General features: G+C 44.2%; 4 non-coding genes across 4 annotated transcripts; all 4 read right to left on the bottom strand.

Moving 5' to 3' along the window:
• Positions 1 to 6,088: 6,088 nt before the first annotated feature.
• Positions 6,089 to 6,160, bottom strand: trnap-agg (transfer RNA proline (anticodon AGG)). Its single transcript has one exon. It is a non-coding gene; the product is annotated as a tRNA-Pro (tRNA).
• Positions 6,161 to 22,781: 16,621 nt separating this feature from the next.
• On the bottom strand, positions 22,782 to 22,853 carry trnaq-cug (transfer RNA glutamine (anticodon CUG)). Its single transcript has one exon. It is a non-coding gene; the product is annotated as a tRNA-Gln (tRNA).
• Positions 22,854 to 23,058: 205 nt separating this feature from the next.
• trnaq-uug (transfer RNA glutamine (anticodon UUG)) lies at positions 23,059 to 23,130 on the bottom strand. Its single transcript has one exon. It is a non-coding gene; the product is annotated as a tRNA-Gln (tRNA).
• Positions 23,131 to 23,547: 417 nt separating this feature from the next.
• Positions 23,548 to 23,619, bottom strand: trnap-cgg (transfer RNA proline (anticodon CGG)). Its single transcript has one exon. It is a non-coding gene; the product is annotated as a tRNA-Pro (tRNA).
• Positions 23,620 to 23,966: the final 347 nt, after the last annotated feature.

Raw genomic sequence — 23,966 nt, 5'->3', positions numbered from 1 at the left:
AAGCTGAAACTCACCAGTATAGACAGATGGTGGCTGAAAAGACGGTACAAGCTGTCTTCCAAGTACCTTAACACTGTGGGTGTTGACACAGTGCACCAGGTCCCCGGAGTAGCTTAACAGGGACGGAGGTGTGCCTGCCAGAGAGGCCATTTTACGGTCCTGATTCCACCTGTTCAAGCCCTCCAGGAGGTACAGCTGGAAATTTAAGCTGTTGGCGCTTGTTCCTTTAGATAAGATCAATAACGTTACATTACTTTTTTTGTGCTATGCTATTTGAAAGACATTCATTGTGTCACCCTTAATATTTCTGATGAATAATGATTTATACTGACCTGGAATGAACCTGTTGAGGTGTAGATGAAAGGACTCCAGCGATGTGGAGCCCCTTGCTCATCTGTATTTTGGCAGCACAATACCATCTTTGGTGGTGGTGCCAGTCTGTGTGTAGAGCAGCACACCCGGTTCATCCTGAATGCACTTTACGTGCCTCATCCGGACTTGCCAGATGTGCTGCATCCTCTCCTGGTCCAAGAGAGGGACACCAAGAAGGTCTCGACCCTTTACCCCCATCAGCTCGCTGAGGAGGTGCTCGATCATCAGAATGGTCTGCTGCTCTCCTCTTGTCCGCCTTCGGCAGTGCAGGGCCAATTCATCCTTGGTGATCCGTTGGTCCACCATAGTGTCGGTGATACCAGGGACACCTTCATGTTTCAGCTGCTCCCTCTTGGCCTGCCTCAGCAGAGACACATCCCCACTGTCCCATTCAAAAATGCAGCAAGACATGCGTGCCATGAAAATGGGGTAAAGAGGATGTGCATCTTTAGTGCACCCAGCTGCCAGTCACCGCATGAAATGGTAGATGTCCAGCTTCACCACCAAGTCTGGCCACCCAACAAATCGCTGCTTGAGCTTGGTCTGCCCAGTGCCCTCCCGACAGCAGTCGCAGTCCACATAGAGGAGCTGAGGCGGAGCCACACCCGCATCAGTGTACCTCCGGATGAGGTCAACTGCCATTCGGTCCAGGGCTGGACCCTCCTGAGCTGTCAGAACACTAATGAGGATCTGGCCCACCTCATTGCTGACAGATGTTAGCCACATAGCTGTCCCCTTTGCAAACCCCGATAGCTTCTTTGTGATCTGTAATCACACAGAAAAGACAGTGAGTGATGCTAAATTATTTATATATGGAACATTACTTACATACTACTGTACTACTACTAATGGTGTATTTTCAATTCTTTTGATTGAAATGTAAAAATAGTTACCTTTTTGGTTGAGTCCATCTTCAGAATGCAGCCATATGTGGACGTTATGCTGGCTTTAATGTGGTCAATCCTGCACAAGATATCTCGCCCATAAACAGCCAGCATCCACCTGTGGGAGGGGATAGTTTCGGGCTCAGGTGGCTCCTGAAACCTCACAGGGAGCAGGCTTGGCTGGGAGATGAAGTCTGAGCAGGCACCAAGGTATCGGCAAAGACGCTTCAGCCACTCCTCGCTGTGGTTCTCCCGCAGCTGCCTCACTAAGCGAGAGGGGCTGTTGCTCAGGGCCCTCTCCCTCAGGAACCTTATGACCCGCATGTCACAGGCATACCTGAATAAAACAAAGGGAAAGAGAGACAGAAAGACACAAACATTAAAACCAGCTCATCTCAATTGTGTTTTAAATGACAAACATTTGTTACACAAGCTAAGTAATCTCAGTATACTCACTTTCGAGTTAGGATCAGCCTAAATTCCAGTCTGTGGGCTAAGTCCAGCTGGTCCAAGATGGCCTTGCTGGTGGAAATTAAGGCCGTTTTGCACCCACTGCACCAGAGAGTCTCCGTGATCATAAGGTAGTACTGGTCCACATCCAGAACCTGACGGGCTCTCTTGTGTGCCCCATAGCCTGTGAGCTGTCTCCCACACACAGGACAGGACAGCCTGACCTTCCAGAGGTGGTATGGCATCCACAGTAGAAGCCGGTGTGTAAAGAAGCGCTCTGGAGCGGGGCCTTGGTGATAGATCAGAGCTGGCTCTGGTGGATCATACCACAGCTTCAGGTCAGTACGAAGCCGATGTTGCTTCCACAAAGCTGCTGAAATCCATTTCTGACCCTGTGGTGGTGTGGTTTTCATCAACTTTGCTGGAAGCCATCCAGACTCTGAACCTGGAGCGATCACCCTATCCTCGGCAAGTTGAACAGAGGATCCAGCCACAGATGGAGCAGCAGAGGGAACACAGGTGGAGCTGATCACAGGGGTGAGAGGAGCCGAGGACGTCCCAGAGGAGGCAGCGGCTGACACTTCCTAATGTATTAAAAAAGGCAAACACATACAGTAGATATGATTACAAGCCACTTATGAGGAATGTTTGTTCAAAATGTAGCATAATTATGTGATCCAACAATATTAGTGTGAAGAAAACGATTAAATGAAAGAGTTTCTCACAACTCTAGAAGCAGCTCCTGGAGTACAGGAAGCAGAGGTGGCTTCAGACACAGAAGAAGGAGGAAGAGACAGGGGGGAGACGGTCTGAATATACAGCCTGGGACTGTGTGCAGGAGATGGTGTCCTAGATGCAGGGCTGGACAATGCAGAAGTGCTAATAGGCTGCAAGATTAAGAGAACACAGTTTACAATATTGAATGAAATAATATATCATTATCAGGTATTGCAGTAACAATGATTAGATAAACTCAGCATATCTTTATGGAATGAAATTTCATTTTTTGGACTATATACCTTGGTTGCATGCGTCCTTGCCACACCTAGGTTTGGCTTTAAAGCTGCACCATGGGCCCCACCATACCGTGGCTTTGTAAACTGACAAAAAGAAATTAGTAACATTATGTGAAGCATTTTAAAATGCTATAACATATGATAACATAAATATCTGCAAAGACATGCATTTACCGATGCCAAAGTTAAAGTAGGCTTTAAAGGTGCTTTTCCAGATGTTGTTCCTGACTGCCCTGGTGTTACAGGTGGTGACGTGGATGGTGTGGATGACACAGGGGCCACAGGGGCCAAACTGGAAGGCTACAGTTTCACAGAAAAGGAAATTTAATTCAAAAATACACAATACACCATCAACACATTACAGTTTTGTGAAACACTTATACCTTTTTTGTATGGAAACCACAGTCACATGTCTGTGTCCCCCCAAACAGAGACATTTGCCCCCTGTGTTGCAGTGGACACTTCTCAATCTGTAACATATGACAGTGAATCATAACTATCTGCTCCCTCTATATATGACATAGCTTCCCTGTGTTTATATACATGCCCAAGTTTATCTTCTGATACAGGTCATGCCATTTCTTCTGGCGTGGTGCCGGTCTGTTTCCTTCCTCAGAAGGCCAGACCCCCTGTGTGGCAAATCTGCGCAGGCGGGTCATCCATTCACCCTCACTCATAGCCCTGTGCTTCTTGTGCTTGGAAGCCATCTTCCAATAAAAGAAAGCGTGTGGCAAAATACAAAGTTTATGACTATTCAGTAGAGTAGTTAATCCATTTCATACATTTATTTCACATAGCACATATTTCATCTCAGTGTTTTTGGACAAGGTTATAGTTTGATATTTTGGGAGGAAGGGATATTGTGGTGTGTGGGTATATGCCATAACATAACTCGGTAACACTTTACTTGAAGGGGTGTACATAAGACTGACATGACACCTTCATAACCATGACATAACATATGTCATGAATATGAAGTAGGGTTTATGCATGTTTATGACAACTGTCATTAAGTGTCTTTCGCTCAATAATGACATTTTGAATGCACATATGACATTGTTTAAGATGTCTTTGTTATGACACCTTGACATAAACCATAACATCATAACCTGTCAGTGTCTTTGTCATGACAACTTGACATTAAATTAAGTTAAACTGGCATGTGGTTGGTTTTGACATTGGCTGTCATGAGGCCATTATAACTGTGTCATGAATATTTTTCGTGACCTCAACTACAGTGGTACAAATTGAATTTGTCATTAAACAGTTATAATGGCCTCATGACAGCCAATATCAAAACCAACCACCTGACAGTTTAATGTAATGTTAACCAATAAAGCTATGTGGTTTCTTAAGTTTGATAATTAATCTGCTATGTCATGTTTATGGCAGGTTGTGTTGTCTTAGTAATGTCAAGTTGTCATGACAAAGACACTGACAGGTTATGATGTATTGGTTTATGTCAAGCTGTCATAACAAAGACATCTCAAACAATGTCATATTTGCATTAAAAATGTCATAATTGAGCGAATGACACTTAATGACAGTTGTCATAAACATGCATGAAACCTCCTTCATATTCATGTGTCATGTCATGATTATGAAGGTGTCATGTTAGTCTTATGCACACCCCTTCAAGTAAAGTGTTACCCATAACTCCATAAAAATCAGATTATTACATACCATTTCGATTACATAGACTTACAATTAGCCCACATTATGATTATTATCGATTATAGCCCACTTAAACAACACAAGGCCCATATTACGTCATACAACGTAATGTTAATGTTAATAAAGGCGCAGTTTTATGGTTAGCCTATGTATTGAATTACAGCTGAAATGAACAGACACAAATTATTTTACCTCTGGTAAAAACTGGCGCCCAAAACTGTAGGCTAATTAATGTTAACGTTATGCATAATTCACCAATATAGCGGTACGAGGTAATCTATATGATAGGCTAGGTATTTTTAGCCAACTTAATGTAAGCATAACAACGTAATAACATACATTATGCACGATAGTAATTATATTGATATAAACATGTAAAACTGTAAACATTCATTAAAAATAATGAAACGGGCCGCTACCCTTGACCTCTACTACATAAATAAGACGTTCTTGTAACGTTAGTACTCGTAATACGCTAGCTAACTAGTGCAAGTCACTTAACTAAATATAACAACATTGTCGGTTTCTTACCTCGATGTAGTAACGTGAAATCCAAAGTAAACCCAGTACTTTGACACCTGTAAAGTTTCAACTTTTTTTTCAAAACCGCTGGAAACCACTTAACCTCTGGCGATGCCCCGTCAGGTAGATGGAGGGTTTTTGGGAATGAAGGATAGCGATTGGTTGTCAACAAAAGCAAGGAGACGGAGATTTCGGAAATGGACTTTATTGATTGGCTGTAAACTGTGAGGTAAAGATACACATACTGATACGTGATTGATGCATACGTATAAAAAAAAAGTTTGAAATGGATCACAGTAATTGGAAGCTGGGAAATGGAGATGATGGGATCAGGCTTTATTGATTGGCTGTGAACAAAGATGGAAAGATGCCAATAGTGATACGTGATGGGATGGCAATTGACAGTCTCTCGTTCTCCCGGCACCGCTAGCCGGGCAACTGCGGTGAACTGCTTCGGGCTGGTCGCGGTCTTTATTCGTGCCTAAATTGCTCCCGTGAAAGGGAGCCTCACATTTCGCACAGGCTTGGCATAGCCTCTTGCGGGTAAAGTCAGGGTTAAGCCTAGAGTTAGGCTTAGATAGTACTTTGTTTGTTTGAGCCATATCTGTTGTTGGGGGATACAAATTGACCCAGTAGAGCAGGCCAATAATATGCACAACCCGGAGCTAAAGTTACGATTCGGTCTGTCGAGTGAGAGAGCGGTTACCGAAGACAAACTTCTCAAAATATCCAAAGGCAAAAGTGAGTCATACAACAAAGAGTTGGAGGGACACAACCTCCAAACGGAAGCAAAAACGCTAGTACATATAGGCCTATGCCGAATCGATTGACCGCATGCCTGAGAGCCTGACAGGTTACAAGTTACCGGTGCCCTCCTTATGAGAACAAAATCCACGTTCGATCGATGTCGTAAGTTATTACTGATGCTCGATGGTGTTTTAAAAAGAGTTTTGAGCAGGACCTCTCTGGAACACAGGCCTCCACCACCCGGAACAAAACATGAGCATTCCATCCACGCGCCACAGCAAACATTGACCTTGGCATTATTAGCACCACGCTCTAACCAACTGAGCTAACCGGCCTCTCTCTGTCACATTTTATCCCCAATTTCTCAGAAATATCCTGGTTGCCCTAATCAGGCTGAAGAGATTAAAAGCAAAGCCTAATAATGGACTTGTCCGGGATTTGAACCCGGGACCTCTCGCACCCTAAGCGAGAATCATACCCCTAGACCAACGAACCGAAACATACATCCTCCCTGCTGCTCTCGGGCAGCAAACATTTCCCCTTGCATGGCTTAAAGCTCAATATTAATTTAAATCTACAATTAAAAAGTAGCCAGTGCTAAGTTGCCAGCACAGAGGAAATGCGGCCTCTTTTTTTGTGGTCATTGGAAATCACACTGCAGCACCTGCAGACGTGCTAGAGATGGCGCCTCGTCTTTGTCTATGAGAGCGATGGACACCTTCACTCCATCATCGAGGGGAATTAGCTCAAATGGTAGAGCGCTCGCTGCGCAAAAGAAGGGGTCCAATCTTTGCGCCCCGCACGCAAGCGAAAAGGATGCAGAAAACGTGAAATAACGCACAAATTTGCCCTGCAACAATATTCGGGCTACAATTCTGTACGTTATGGAAGAGTTTTAGTTACATGTGAAACAAGTCACACTCCGCGGGCTGGGCTCGAACCCCTGTTCTGCGCGACTAGTGTGTGATCAACTGCGCATTCGCCTTCACTTGGTTATCAATGTGACATATCATTATATTGATTGTAGGGTCTGGACCAATCAGACACACACTAATTATTCATATTCACTATATTTAATGAATATAAAGGTCTATGAAACTCTCCCCCAAAACTAACCTCACAAATGAAGTTACTTTGTCAGCCGGGTGTCCGGTTACAGAACACTTTAAGACTGATAACAGACTTTACGACCTCAAAGGAATGTGGCCACATGCGCCACATGCTTAAGAGAGAGAGACCATCTTTAATTAAATAAACTTTGCGGTGTTACTCTGATCTATGAAGGAACATGCCTCACAGAAACTGTGATGATTTACTGTCTCGTGTACTATTAGGTATAACAACATGGTATGTTTGATTGGGGTGTATGTGGTTGAACAACCACCCAACGGTCAATATAACCTCACCTGTATCATGCTTCCTAGCAAATTAATCCTCATTTAATGACACACACTTTGATGTACATCACCTTCTCTTAGAATGCAATGTGAATTTGTTATGTCTATTTGAGCTTGAATGAACAGTCTAAGCATGCTGGGGACAAAGACCATAAATCAACTAAGAGCCGCTTCCCCTCTCGGACATGTCACCTTACTCATAGGTCCATTCAAACCTTAGGGGTTGGTTCTTTCTCAGGGTATATCAGAGGCAGGCAACAGTGACCGCCCTCTCTTAGTTTTTTCATCCAGCCGCAACACTGTTCTGGTGAGACTGGGGAGCCCCCTCCCCCTCCACGGGGGCCCCAGGGCCCAGGGTCCAACCAGATCCGGCCTCATGGAAAAGAGAGAAGACTCTCTCACAAAGAACCAAGGACAATCTCAGGAGTTTTGGAACAAAGACTCCAACCAACAAAGACTCCAACCAACAACGACTCCAATCACCCATCCTTCCGACTTCCTCACTTCTCCTGGGTGCTCGGCGTGGCCTCAACAGAGTCCCAGGCCTTCACCAAACCAGTCATGCGTTCCTGGAGAAAGAGAACGCTCAACCAACTTCCACTTGACACTGCCGGAACCATCAACGACTCCAATTTTCAACAACTTCAAGAATTGTTCCCATTACAAATGCAAGTATTCAATTCAATGAAATGTGAAAATGAAATTCTGATGGTTCTTCTCATAGACCCTCTTCCGGTTTCCAATTTCATCCTATCACTAACCTATTTATGTATTCATGTGTGTATGTTGTTTAGTTTATTTATATTCATATAAATATCTATATTTAGTTAATAAAACTTGTACATAATATGTATTTGGTTCTGTTTTGTTTGCAATACAAGTCACTTTACGATCACGGTTTTTGCTACTGGCTCAAAGTACTGTACAGGCGAAGAAATAATTATTCTTCGGTGGCCATGGAAGATACCCTTTATTAGAATAAATTAATAATCAAAATAGTTCGTTGGAAGAACTGATTAATTGATTGTAATATTAATTCAGCCACATCAAGTTAATCCAATTAACTGACCCAAATATTTATAATTAATAATAACAAGATATTATTGATTATTAATATTTCCAAAAAGCTGAGTTCCTTAGATAATGGTGGAGAATTTTAAGGCATCGTATTAAACATTGTATGCAAGCAGACAGTAATCAATCATATGTTGTCCCATAAGTTTTATTAACATCTCATACATGCACGTACAAGTTTCTGAGTAAATCAGCAAAACTATAGCTTGAATATGCCTTCCTACGAATGGCAGAAAGTTCACAAATGCTATAATGCATATTTAAATCGTACGATAAGAAACTCCTGATATTAGCGAAGAAAGCCTAATTTCAGATATAAATCGAGCATAAGCCTTCTCTGACGAAGAAATCTCAGATTAGCCGCGCGCATAAATGGTACCAGAACTAATTAACCTGATATGGACGAAGAAATCTCCATTTTCAGCATTTTTGAATGTGATCTGAGCGATGTTCCTCAATCACCGATTAAGGCCTTATTATGCGTTACGTCATTGTATTCATATTAAACCGCTGAAGCGCTCATATGAAACAATCGCGTCGAATTAGTGGTATAAATTCTAGCTTAGCTAACTAGTAATTTGCCATTGTCTGTGAAAGAACGGTGCTGTTTTGATTTGTTAAAAAGAGTCACTCACACGCAACGTCGTGTCTAAGCGAGAGACTCAGTGCAAACTGTCAGCACAGCTCGATCGCTGCTCCGAACGATCTGTGTTGTTGGTTGGCATTGTGTCCGGAACGCGAGCAGGCGTTCCTATCTAGTTTTTCTGACAACAGCACCAATCTCACAGACCCTCGTGTAAATAAGCGACGGTTGTAGCCAATAGCTCCCTCAATCCTAACTTACACGCATGACTTACAAGTAAAACCCTCTACCTCGAGTGATAGTTTTAGCACCGCCTAAAAACTTAGACACGTTAGAGCGTAAAGTGTAACCTTAAACCAAAGACTATAGATTTTGCGTGATTTGAACTGAGTGATTTGAACACGAGTAATGAGAGTCAAAGCTCTTCGAGGCTTTGAATCAAAGGAGTCAACTGAGTCACAAATGACTCTTTGTTTGAAGCGCCCTCGCTGGCGACCCCTGCTGGTCAAAACAGTGGAAGTGTAGCGGAAACTCAAATCAACGGAACACCTTTTACAAACCAATCGCAAAGGTTTTATCAAAAGGTGTAATCAGGTAATGGCAATCCGCCAGCTACCTAATATCGTTTAATATGAGGTGTCTTTCAAGGCATAATATCTTAGTAAACCGTAGAGCTCGTTTTATGAAAGCTTGACTTGAAAGTCAATCAGACCCTTTATCAAATGCGTCATTAAATGTGTACGAATCTATAAAGTGATACGAGATCACATAGAGACCAGATACACAATGGTTCACGAACCGTTGAAATTTAAAACAATTTCGAAACAGCTATGACGCGTAACGAAGCCCAGTTTAATAAAATCACGTGACCTTAGCAGTGATACACTCCAAATGATTTGAGACGAATGATTCACCCTGGTGTCAGAGCTTCACGAAGCACGTCTCATAAGAGGGTTAAACCACCCTCTTCTCTCTCTCTTTCTCTCTCTCGACCCCTTCCTCTTGGTTTCACTTTCAGATTGAAACCCAGATACTTTGGGTTTTTATTTGTGTTTCTTTTATTTTTACTTAAATCTACCCCTATTTTATTTTGTGTATTTACACCTGTTGAGCCTGAATAGTCCTATTCAGTTAAATTGAATTTAATTAAATTGGGAATTTAATTAAATCAATTTGCTTAGTCAAGTTCCCCTCTAGTTACCAGAGCTATGAGAACACACAATGTTTACATACATTTTTTTTATTTTTTTTTATTTTTTTCAATTTAGTTATTTACGTTTGTTTCAGCCTGAATTCTTATATTCAGCTAAAGAAAAAAAGAAGGGCTTAACTAAATTTGAAATTTAATTAAATTACTTGATACGCTTCCCTTTCCTTTTAGTTTTCTTAGAGCTATAAGGACGTTCTAACTTTACCTTTACCTTATTTTAGATCACTAGTCACTATCCTCATCTTCTCTCTCTCTATAGGATTACAATATCTAGCGACTGTTGTTTCCATAGCGAGTTACACAGGTCATTAATATCCTACTTCCTGTCTGCGTTTTACCCATCCTCACTCCTTAGCACCAAGCTAAGTACATGAAGTACGGCTAAACACAAACGCACAGTAGGCCCCAGACAGAACTGGAAACACTTCCCATTGTTTCTTCTTCTTCTTTTGGACCTTGAGATGTCTGATGTGTCCCTGGTAGCTTAGTCTAACAGCAGCATAACCCATAAGTGACTCCTGTTTACCTATGTCTCCTAGCTAAACCTAAATAGGTAAAACACTCCTTTCTTCCTCTTCTTTTCTGGTTTCATCCCATTGTTTTATTTTGGTTTTGCTCTATCTGTTACTCTCGTAGCACAACATGTGAGAAGAACCATCAGCATTTTTGAGTAATAGGTTATGACATGTAAGAGCCCAGTCATCAGTCGATGCTGCTTAAAGCACGTCAACTAAGATACTCAGAACTTTTTTTTTTGTTGTTGTGTGTGCTCACCAACACTAAATTTTAGCTGCTCCACATAGCCATTCTCCCACACAGATAGCTCACCAGCTCTGTAGAAACTTGCATTTGCCTTTGCCATTTCTCTCTCGTGTTCCCACAAGTGTTCCAGTAGGCCTCAGACACCCAGCCCTGCCACCAGGACCACCTGAAGACCCGGCAGAGCAGTGTCATGGACATCCTTCAGCCTGAAGCAGGCAACGACCTGCCACGGCAGAGGAAGGAACAGTTAGGCAACAATGAAAGCAGACGTCTGACACCCAGCCTGAGCCACCAAGAGCTGACCAGCATTATCTTCTCCTTGGCCATGCTCCCGCAGGCCTCAAACAGGAGGTAAATGAACTAACGCTGCCAGCCACAGGACTCCACAGAGAACGAACCCTGCTCAACGGGAGAAGGCACAGGACAGATGCAAGGACCCTGACAGAGCAGAGCAACTGAAAGAGATCATCAGTTTTCAGGCGGACGACAGCTCTGAGCACCTGCAAACCGACGGGTAAAGAACTGTTTCACTCAAAGAACTTAAAGAAATGGTTGAACTCAAAGAGAGCTAAAGCCATCAATGTGCAGCGGAAGTCCGAACACTGACTTAGCGATGCTGTAACATTATTGACGCACTCCATGTGGTCCAATGAGAGCTGCAACAGTCCAACCCACTGCAAATGGACCACACAAGAAAGATGGACCCTGCTGACCTTCACATTAGCAGCGTAAGCTTCCCCAGCCCTGCACAAAGGGGGGAGGAGCCAAAGCCCTGAGAGCCCCTGCAGCTGCAGGAGGAAAAGGTAAATCAGACAAACCCTGAAATGGCACATGAAGTGACACTCAACAATCTCAAGTGAAAGGTCAGAAACATCCCTGCCAATCTACGAGACATTGATTTTCACCTGCAGTCTCCAACCGGTATGGCACACCGAGACAGACTCCATCTGATCTGGACACATCCAGCCCAGCTGGGCCCTGCCCAAACACCAAGCAGGACAGACCTAGAAGGCCCTGTGCTACCACCACCAACTCCGAACGAGTTGTCTGTGGAACTTACAACGAACCTGTGACGGAGGAGGACACCAGCTTCAAGAAACTTTTCCTCCAAAACCAGTTAGTCACCATATTTTCACCTGCCCCCACGCAATGCCCACTCAACGATGTGTGACCTGATGCGGAAGGCCTCTAACACAGAAGGCCTCCCCAGAAAGGGTTCCTAAGACCCCATTGATCCTGAACTGCAAAACCAGAAGCCACACAGCATATACACAATGCAATACTCTGCTAAAAAGTCCCTGGTCAGCATAGGACATAAAACTTTTAAAGTAGATGAAAATGGGTGCTCAAAGAGCAGCAAGACTCTGCATTAGTAAAAATAGAATTTTACTGATATAAAGAAAATCTTGAATGGACGTGTAAGCCTCACCTGCCAACAGACTATGCACAACTCTTTTGAAACAAACATTTGCTACATGCTGGTTGAATTGGCACTGCTACATTAGTTTCCATGACAATGAAGGGTTACAGGAAACACTAGCTCCAAATAGGGGATACCTTGACGCCATAGTGTAGGAAAACCACCTGAGTTTTAAACTACTGTTAACCTACAGGCGTGCATTTGACCATTGCGGTCCAACTGGAACACAACATGCGATGCGCATTTTGATCACTGGTTGCTGGCTTGTCTAAATGCAGATAAAACGATAGCGGGAATTGACATCTCTACTGTAAGTGAAAGAGTCTTAGATTTCCAACTGGTATCAGTAAGTTCAGCATTAAAGCGTAAGTCTGTTTGACAAAGGAATCTCATCTCAGCAGCTTGTAAACTGTACCGATATCTATCCTGCTTTGGTTAAAGAAATCCAAATTGCAGTATTGCTAAACCTGTTTCTGAAAAAGAAAGATCAGGACAGTGTTATATATACGTAGACCTGGGTGATGCTCCCCTTTCTACAATGTAAAGGCCTTACAAATTATTGTTAGATTGATGTAATTCACCTAAATTTTTAGCTGCATCCACAAGCAGAGAGCTACCTAGCGATCAAAACTGTTCACTCGCTGAAAAGTCAGCATTTATGCATGAGAGGGACGTAACTATATAGGCTTAGACAAGCTTTGACTTACAGCAAATCTATTTCCTTACTTTGTAAACGAATAGAATAAGTTGTGTAAAGTAAAGAGAAGAGTTCCATGAGTAAAATTAGCAAATGCCAAAACACATTAGCATTTTACTGAATGTAACATCAAGTTCTTGAAAGACTTAAAGTATAGGCGCCCCCTTTTAACCCGTTTAAACATGCATAACTCAGTAAAATGTGTAGACATTCTTCAGGTACTGTTGAATTGTTCTGACATGCACTGGTTCCCATGACAACGACTTGTCACAGGAAGTGCTAACTCGTGACGTCATTTTGTAATCAAACCAGCCTAAGTGGCTAAGCTAACTTAACCTAGCGTCCATCCAGCTTAGGCTAAGCTAAGCTAACCTAGCATCCATCCAGCTTAGGCTAAGCTACATAATAACTTCTACAGTTAGCGGTTAGCATCATTTACTTGAAGCCTTAATTACAGCTTTTATGTATACAGCGCAAAGTATTCTAAAATACTTTCTTTAATCCCATTTAGGGTTTCTAATTTTTCTCTTTCCTTACTTTCAATTCTTCTCAGCTGAATTTCACCTTCACTAGTTTAGGCATAGTCCTTGCTGAGCGCTGTAGGCTAAATTTGCAGATGCCCTGGCAATTAAACCCAAGTTTAATTACATGTAAGCTGTGTAGCTAGAGAAGAATTATTATAGTTATGAGAATTTTCATCAGCATATTGACTAAACCTTTGGAGGGACACACACGGTGTGGTCTTAAACACGCAACAGCTGTGACCCACTAGGGAGTGTTGGTCCAGGCAAATCTAAAGGTTAGTCACTAGTGCTATTGATTATTCTCAATTTCAGATCATTACCGCTGTTTTGATTACTTACTTTATTTTTTTTATTTTATTCTTTTATTTCCACTTTGATAATAATAGCAGTCAGCTATTCCCTTGTCAATTCGGTCATCTATATGATTTAATTCCATTTCCTCTCTTGTTCGAATGTGGTTCTATTTCCCATTGGGCCCAGAAAGGAAAAAGAGACACCTTTATTTGTGATTGTGTTTATTTTCAACAAGTGCACTCATTTTTGTGACCCTGCGACACAAGTAATTTCAACAATTACTAGGGCATAACTATAGTCCTGAGGATTGATAATAAGCATAATTTGAATAGGAAAGCTGTCCCTTTTCCTCCTATCCTTCACTTCGTCAAGCCGCAGTGAACCACCATTTAAGTCCAGAGAAATAATTTAGTCATAAGAACCATCTTAAGTCATTTATTTCATCTCGGCTATGCCCTTTCCAGGAAATACTCTAGGAACCACACAAGTCTTAGCCTCCTAACATCCACAGCTAAGATGATAAAGATACAAGAGACACATCACTAGCTAGATACACATGAAACACCTAACTTTATGCTACATATCTAGCGAACCCATTAAACAGTGGTTCTGAACTTTTAGGGTCATGAATTAGTCTCTCACCACAAGTGTGCCAAAATGTCACAGAGCCTCTGCTTAACCTGACCCCAACCTTCCAGCTTACCAAAGACTATGACAAACCAATGGACACTATGAGAAACCACCTCTAACCCCTCCAACCACCCACGGACGCCGTCTGCACCCACCGACAACCGGTGCCCCAGACAACTGAAATCAACAAGCACACGCTGCGTGCACAGGACAACACTCTGTGTTATACACCTGATGACATCGCTGCGCCAAAGCTTGTGGTGCCACAGTGCAAAAGGGGGGTTCATGCCAGTGTATGCCCATGACGCAGCATGTGCTGCACACCGCAGCACCAGAACACCGAAGCAATTGGCATACCGGCGTCCTCGAAGCGGAAAGACTGTCCTAGCCAACAAAGGACGACAGTCGCTGAGATCTTTCCTCCCTTTCTCTCTCCCTCTCCCCTTTGTCTGTTCCAGGATGCTGCTGTGGTTAGTCTTCCTGTACCTCCAGCCAACCAGAGGACAGCCGCAGTCGGTCATCTCACCAGGTCCGGTATCAGGCAGCGTCCCGAAGGAACAACCGGGACTCCTTATCACCAACTGCAGGACCCACACCCAGAGAGTGTATGTTCGACTCCACTCCCTCGCCCACGCTGAGGCCAATGTCGAACACATGCTCAACCAACTTGAAAAAAAAAATGTCACACAAGCAGAGCCAGATGGACACAACCGCCACTGCCGTCGGAACTCTGTTAACATTGGCATGTCCAGTGTCAACGCACTGAACCTAGCCACCGTGAGACAACGTGTGGCTGAAATTCAAACTGAAATCCCACAGCTAAAAGGGCAACTCACAACACAGAGTGCCTCCCTGCCGTCCATCGGCAAGACATCGAAGGGAACTGTGGTAATTCTCAACACCCACAGCGTTCGGTTGAACCAGACAGTGAACTCCATGAAACAGCTGTTTACTGTCTTCCAGAATGACTTTACTCAAACTCAGCTGATCTGCAGTCTCTGATCCAAGACACACGCTGCCCTGCTGAGGCCAAACCTGAATCAAAGCTGGAAACCTCATCCTTCTTCAAGAACCACAATTTCACCCTAACTCCAGAATGACAGGTGATACCCAGTCAAGGCACCTTCTGCCCCAACACCTGCTGCAGAGACCTGTACTGGGCTACTGTCCACATCAACCGCCGTGGAACGACCACCACTCCAGAAGACGCGAGCAACCAGAGGCCACCATGGCCTTCCAGCCTTCTATGACAAAGGTGTGTCTGATCTGTCGGCACTTTCAACTTCGATCATGGTTGTCCTTGAGGGGGACAACAACGGTCGAAAGGGGGGGATGTAGGGTCTGGACCAATCAGACACACACTAATTATTCATATTCACTATATTTAATGAATATAAAGGTCTATGAAACTCTCCCCCAAAACTAACCTCACAAATGAAGTTACTTTGTCAGCCGGGTGTCCGGTTACAGAACACTTTAAGACTGATAACAGACTTTACGACCTCAAAGGAATGTGGCCACATGCGCCACATGCTTAAGAGAGAGAGACCATCTTTAATTAAATAAACTTTGCGGTGTTACTCTGATCTATGAAGGAACATGCCTCACAGAAACTGTGATGATTTACTGTCTCGTGTACTATTAGGTATAACAACATGGTATGTTTGATTGGGGTGTATGTGGTTGAACAACCACCCAACGGTCAATATAACCTCACCTGTATCATGCTTCCTAGCAAATTAATCCTCATTTAATGACACACACTTTGATGTACATCACCTCCTCTTAGAATGCAATGTGAATTTGTTATGTCTATTTGAGCTTGAATGAACAGTCTAAGCATGCTGGGGACAAAGACCATAAATCAACTAAGAGCCGCTTCCCCTCTCGGACATGTCACCTTACTCATAGGTCCATTCAAATCTTAGGGGTTGGTTCTTTCTCAGGGTATATCAGAGGCAGGCAACAGTGACCGCCCTCTCTTAGTTTTTTCATCCAGCCGCAACACTGTTCTGGTGAGACTGGGGAGCCCCCTCCCCCTCCACGGGGGCCCCAGGGCCCAGCAGGCCTCGATTCCAACCAGATCCGGCCTCATGGAAAAGAGAGAAGACTCTCTCACAAAGAACCAAGGACAATCTCAGGAGTTTTGGAACAAAGACTCCAACCAACAAAGACTCCAACCAACAACGACTCCAATCACCCATCCTTCCGACTTCCTCACTTCTCCTGGGTGCTCGGCGTGGCCTCAACAGAGTCCCAGGCCTTCACCAAACCAGTCATGCGTTCCTGGAGAAAGAGAACGCTCAACCAACTTCCACTTGACACTGCCGGAACCATCAACGACTCCAATTTTCAACAACTTCAAGAATTGTTCCCATTACAAATGCAAGTATTCAATTCAATGAAATGTGAAAATAAAATTCTGATGGTTTTTCTCATAGACCCTCTTCCGGTTTCCAATTTCATCCTATCACTAACCTATTTATGTATTCATGTGTGTATGTTGTTTAGTTTATTTATATTCATATAAATATCTATATTTAGTTAATAAAACTTGTACATAATATGTATTTGGTTCTGTTTTGTTTGCAATACAAGTCACTTTACGATCACGGTTTTTGCTACTGGCTCAAAGTACTGTACAGGCGAAGAAATAATTATTCTTCGGTGGCCATGGAAGATACCCTTTATTAGAATAAATTAATAATCAAAATAGTTCGTTGGAAGAACTGATTAATTGATTGTAATATTAATTCAGCCACATCAAGTTAATCCAATTAACTGACCCAAATATTTATAATTAATAATAACAAGATATTATTGATTATTAATATTTCAAAAAAGCTGAGTTCCTTACATGATTGATATTAATTGTGTATATTATTTAAAAAAAAGCATATTACATGTTTATGGTTTAATAAAACTAATACAAATGTTTATTCAAATATGTGTTTTTTGTGTGTGGGATTGATTGATGTATTTGATCTGATTTATTTTAGGACACTTCAAATGTTTTATACACACAAATGCACACAAATATCGAAATGTAATTTTTTTTATTAAAATGAATACACACAAATATTGAAATAAGTACACACACACATAAATATATGGACATACACACAATATATGTGTTATATACAATGTATACTCTATGAAAGAGTGGGTGGGCCCATGTACAGTTTGCACATTCCAGTCCCAAGGCAATTAAAAGCAGCACAATGAATAAGAGTGTGAACAGTATTTATTTACTAAAACTACAAGACATTAATGAACAACAATAAACAACTAACAATGTAGAAATAGAATAGAACATTCTGTAATATAAATTAAACAAACAAGACATTACAGAAAGATTGAGAGAAAAAGAAGAACATAACTGTATTTACACATAGATATTTATTTACAGGTATTTACAATATTTTTTCTATGTTGGAAGATTTTTATCATGGAGGTGGCTGTCCAGGTTTATTTCTGCTGGCGCTGTTCTACCAGCCACTCCTCTAAAGATTTGCCACTAGAGACACCCGGGCAAAACGTGGCACTGCCGAAGCGGCTGTGGCCGAACTCCTTGGTTTTGGGCTTGCCACACTTAGAGCATTTGTTATATGCCACTTCACGGACATATTTCCTTTTGTGGGCTCCACTGGCCTCCTCTTCTGCCCTGCGTCGTCTGTTCCTCTGAGTGAAGCGGGACACAGACACCGGGGCAGTGGGAGCAGGAGCCTCTCGCACGTCAGGAAACACTGGAGTTGGAACCAGGAGAGGAGCAGCTGAAGTGCCATCTGCACCAGCTGCCAGCAGCGTGGGCGCAGTGTTCAATAAAATGAACTGGGGCAGTGGCACAGGAACTGGGGGAGGAGTAGGAGCTGCTGGGGTAATTGGCCTCACAATTGCAGCACTGGCAGGTCGTCTGCCCGGCCGTAGCTTAGGAGCCTGTCCCGCTCTGTTAGGAGGAAGGACAAACCCGTGCCGGGCCCCTGTTGTGGAGGGAACCTCATCCAGCTCTTCCCGCGGAGCAGGAAGCTGTGAGCTGGCCACAGCGATGCGGTCTTCTGCAGCAAGGCCCTGGGTAAGGACAGTCACTTCCTGGGTGTTCTCCCTTCGATTAAACCTGCAATCAAAAAATGTATTCATAATAAATAACTGCTATCCCTTTCTTTCAAATGTCAATGTAAAACCATGCTTACCACTGAGTGAGAGTCCTCTGATTCAGCATAAACAGCTGAAGTGACGTGGCCTCCATCAGAGTTTGGCAGTTCAGCACCAGGTCTCGGATGTGGTGGTAATCCGTGAGCACCTTAGTCCAACGAGGAAGACGGACTCCATCCTTCTTAGTTGGGGACTTGTGAAGTGCACACAGTTTGATACACATGGCCTCAACTAAGCGACTGGTGCTGGGCCACTGAGATGGCCCCCCAGGATGACCAATCAGGCACCTCTTCACACTGTCCACACCCGGTGTCACTCCTGTGTTTTTCGGAGCCTTGAAGCATCCGTGGGTCAGTTTGGGCTGGTGTCTGGGCTGATAGTGGATCTTCCTCTTGTCCCCATCAGGAAGAGCAGTCCACAGACGGATGACCTCTGTGACCTGCTGCTCGTCCAGGTAGAGTGCCTGACGGAGGGACACCAGGAACTTAGCCAGATCCTGCACCTTATCCCAGCCTGCAACGCAATCGGGTCCAAGAACAGGAGCCTGCAGGAAAGTATTACAATAACAATACACAGCATGTTAAATGTCTGAGTGTAAAAGCAAATAGAAACTAATAATGAGAAGCTTACTTACAGGAGCCTGGTCTGCAACACTGGACCCAGTTGATGTTGCAGGAGCAGAGGCAGCACTTGGCTGGACAGAAGGCTGTGGAGGAGACTGCAGAGGAGGCTGAGCAGGGCGCAGAGGAGGAGACTGCAGAGGAGGCTGGGCAGGGCGCAGAGGAGGAGACTGCAGAGGAGGCTGGGCAGGGCGCTGCAGTCCTGTGGGTGGCTGTAGTGAGGATGGTCCTGGTGCAGAGGGACAGGGGTTGAAGACCTGGGGGCCGCTGCTGCTGTGGACTGGGGCAGGCTCAATGGGGTCATAGAGGACTGGCACTGTGATGTCCTCAGGTTCCTCCTCAACAAAGCCTTCGTCCTGCACCACCTCATCAGTCATCTGCTCCACCAGCCGATCCTCCTCTTCTGGGTTATCCATAACAGTCAGGGATTTCCCAGACTGACTCTACAGATACTCCATACCCAGCATCTCCCCTGCAAAAGAACACACATACAAAGCACATTCACATTATTATAGCTGTAGTGGCTATTTGTCCATAACAAACTGAAACAAAAAAAACAATCAAACTTTTCAAAGTTTGATCGTTTGTAGGCTTGACGCAGTTTAACAGATGAAAAAATTAAAATACTAAACAAGAAGATAATAAGCATAAATGCAAAATAAAGCAAATTCACTTTAGCAAAAGAAAGCAAAGAAATAAGGCTATAAAGGGTCAAATTAAGCCTAAATTAAACAAAGTACAAATAACTCCAACAATAGTTGAATTATATGAAATACAATATAAAAAATGTACACTCAAACACCTGTATAATTTATAATCTTTTGTTTGAGATAACATGAATAATTCTCACCTGTGTAAGCCCCTGGAGGCTGGTAGCGATCATCCAGGGACATCTTCAGCACTTTGCGGCTGAGCCGGTACATTGCCTCCCTCTCAACGCTACTGTAGGTCCTCAGGTCAGTCTTTCCCCTCACTGCTTCATCCATCCGGTCCTGGTTCCAGCGCATCAGGCCTTCCAGGAGATAGGCCTGGAAATGCGCATCACTGGCACTGGTCCCTACAGGTCAAATAAAGTCAAATATTAGTTATCTATGTATTCAGTATGGCAGAATAGGTTATAAAAGTTTAAAGTTTTTGCAGGTTATAAAAGTTATAACCTAACTGGGATGAAGCGATTTAAATGGAGGTGGAAAGACTCCAAGGAGGTGGAGCCACGAGCACAGCGATAGCAGCTGAGCTCCACACCACCCTTCTTCAGTGTGTCTGTCTTCTGGTACAGAGGGAAGCTCCTTTGGGTCCTGAATACAGGCGATGTGCCTCTGCTGGTCTATCCAGACCTGTTGGATTCGCTCGTGGTCCAGCAGTGGTACACCCAGAGTGTCCCTCCCCTTCTCATTGTCCATCTCATCAATGAGCGCCTTGATCCTCAAGGTGGTCTCCTCCACTCCTCTGGTCCGCTTGCGACAGTGCAGTGCCAACTCCTTCCTGGTGATCAGCTTATCCAGAGCCTTCTCTGAGACTGGACCAACTCCTCTGGACTGTAACTCCCCCTGTTTGGCCAACCGTAGAGCAGCGACATCATCTGGATCCAGCTCAAAGATGCTCCTGGAAAGCAGAGCCATGAAGGTGCCGTAGAGCTGATGAGCCTCCGTGATGACATCTGCTGCAAAGCGCCGCATGAAGTGCCAAATGTCTAGGCGCACTTGGAGCTCATCCCACTCTATGAACATGGCTCTGACCTGCGACTGTCTGTGCGCGTGTGGGCTGCAGCAGTCTCTGTCCACATACATGACGGCGGGTGGTGCCACTCCCGCCTCCCTGTACCTCTTCATGAGACCCACCGCCATGGGCCACAATCCATGCCCCTCTGCCGCTGTGAGGACTGACACCAACACCTGGCTGTGCTCATTGCCTACATTAGTGCACCAACCAGCAGTGTTGGCAGCAGCGCCGGCCAGTTTTTTGGTGACCTATGTAAAAAAAAAAACAGTAGAATAAACAAATGTCAGAAAAATTTAAGATAATAACAATTATTATTACTCAAACTTGACTTGTTATACCTTTTTGGTGGAGTCCATCTTGAGGACAGAGCCAAAGACTGAGGTTATTTTGGCCTTGACCTCAGGTAGCCGCGAGAGGACGTCCCTGGCATACACAGACAACAGCCACTTGGGATGGGTGGGAGGGGCGGGGGCGCAGAAAAGAGTGGAGGCTCAACGATGGAGGAGTCTGTGAAGGGCTCACAGACAGTGAGGTACTCCAGCGTCCGCTGTGACCACGCTGAGGTGTGTTGCTCCTGCAGCTTTTTGTGAAGCTGTGTGACACTGTTGCCCCGGGTCCTCTCCCACATCATTATGACTACACGGTAGTCACACGAGTACCTACAGACAGTCAAATAATTCTGTTCAGTGCCACATCTTATTATTTCAATGTTAATATCAGTAAATCAATGTATTTGATTTTATACAGTACAACAAATTACAGTGCATTGCTCTAAATATGAATGTATTTTACCTGTATGTCAGAATGGCGGGGAATTTTCTGCGTTGTCCCATGTCGAGCTGTCCCAGGATGTCTTCAGACCAGGCTGGATACTTCTTCTTGCACCCTTTCCACTCCAGATACTCTGTGGCCATGTCATACCACCCGTCTATGTCCAGGACCTTGCGCACAGTGCGATAAAGGCCAGCAGCTGTAAGCTTGTGGTTATTGCAGGCTGGCTGGACACAGACAAGTGGAATGGACCACATCTTCAGCGGCATCAAGAGGAACAGAGGGCGGCAGAAGAAGATATCAGGAAAAGTAGGGGGCTGGGTGAAGACGGTCGGGGGCTGGGGAGGATACCACCAAAAGTTGGGATGTGGCGTCAGCTCAGGCTTCCCTGTTTTTATGTTGGCCCTGAACAGAGTCTTCCTGATCCAGTCCTGCTGGAAAGATGGGAGTTGCTCTTTCCAGTGGACAGGAAGCTCTGCAGGCGACTGGGACACCTGGCCAGGGGTCCACAATGCTGGAGGAGCAGGAACAGGGGCAGGGGCAGTAGCACGAGCCGGGGCAGGAGCAGGGCCTCTCGAGCCTGCAGTGGCTGGAACGTAAAAAAACACAACAAAATTATCTTATTGTTTTAGACTTTCACTGCATGACTTTCTCGGCTCTGACTGTATATCATGGTAAAGTTGCAGGTTCACATGTACAGAAGAAAACGTGTGCTATTACACGCTAGCTAGCTTTATTGGCATGTTTAATTGTCTAAAAACAAACACTGTTTATGAATAAATAATGATCGATTATACAGTAGTGAAGAATAGACTTACCTGTTGCAAAGATTGCAAAGATGACGATAATAATAGCGGTCGCCGATTGGTCCAAAGTAAGCCACAGGAGTAGAGCCAGGAGAGAAACGCGATTGGTCAAAAGTAAGCCACAGGAGAGAAAGGCGATTGGTCAAAAGTAAGCCACAGGAGAGAAACACGATTGGTCAAAAGTAAGCCACAGGAGAGAACGCGATTGGTCAAATGTAAGCCACAGCAGAGAAACACAATTGGCTCACGTGGGCTTACTTTGGGCTTACTTTGGCTCAATCGGTAGGAAGCAGTAGGCGCAAGCGAGAGTTAGCGGGATCGATGCCTGCATTCTCCAGTGCTGTCCATCCTTTTTACGCCCCCTTCAAGGGGCACTCCCTAGATAAGCTCTTGCGGCTCAGTGCTGCCAAAAAGTTTTTTCGAACGAGGTACTGCACACATTCCTGGCAAAAGCAGGTCCCACCGAGATTTGAACTCTGATCGCTGGATTCAGAGCCCAGAGTGCTAACCATTACACCATGGAACCATGGCGTGTGTCAACTTTTCCCATGAGCAGCAGAGATTTAAGTCATTGAGTCCAGAAGCACGATTGCAAGGAGCAAATGAAGCCTATGCTTTTTAAGCCCATGTTTCCCCAATTCCGAATCGGTTTGAGAGTGCCAATTTCACCGCCACGTCAGCAGTTGCGCATCACCTCTGTTTTTTCCCTCCCTTCCGCAAATAACCTAAAAAGGTTCCACCGAGATTTGAACTCGGATCGCTGGATTCAAAGCCCAGAGTGCTAACCATTACACCATGGAACCAACACATACTGTTAGCTGGCTGTCTGAAAGGCAGATAGCGATGAGGCTAGGTGGAATCATGTAGACTAAAAGAGGCAGACCTGGTTCCTCTGCCGAAAACCGGGATTGAACCAGGGACCTTTAGATCTTCAGTCTAACACTCTCCCAACTGAGCTATTTCTGCCAGAAACTTGTGCGGTTTAGCCAGCACAGATGTCTGGCAGACCGCCCGTCATTTTCGAGAAGAGCAGAGCGAAGGTCCCAGAGAGAAAATGAGTGGCCCGTATGGGTTTCGAACCAGCGACCTTGGCATTATTAGCACCACGCTCTAACCAACTGAACTAACCGCCTCTCTCTGGCACATTTTATCCCCAATGTCTCAGAAATATCCTGTTTGCACTAATCAGGCTGAAGAGATTAAAAGCAAAGCCTAATAATGGGCTCGTCCGGGATTTGAACCCGGGACCTCTCGCACCCGAAGCGAGAATCATACCCCTAGACCAACGAGCCGAAACATATGTCCTCCCTGCTGATGCCAGGCCGCAAACATTTCAGCTTGCATGGCTTAAAGTGCAATTTTTTGATTAAATCTACAATTAAAAGGTAGCCAGTGCAAAGTTGCCAGCACAGAGGAAGTCAAGTCAAGTCAAGTCATCCTCATTTATATAGCGCTTTTAACAATGTAGATTGTTTCAAAGCAGCTTTACAGAGATAAACATATAATTTAAGGTAACAGAGTTTGGTTTGGTTTTATAGTGGTTCTTGAAAAATGTTTTTTCCAGCTAAAGTTAGTTTTGATTGATTCACTTCCGTCTAAATGATCATTTGTTATTAAATTTGTGGCCGCTAAGATGACA

This window comes from Siphateles boraxobius, unplaced genomic scaffold (genome assembly GCF_051911475.1).
Source record: "Siphateles boraxobius isolate OS27281-9 unplaced genomic scaffold, OSU_SipBor_1 19, whole genome shotgun sequence".
NCBI classification, from domain to species: Eukaryota; Metazoa; Chordata; class Actinopteri; order Cypriniformes; family Leuciscidae; genus Siphateles; species Siphateles boraxobius.
This window is presented reverse-complemented; position numbering and strand designations above follow the sequence as displayed.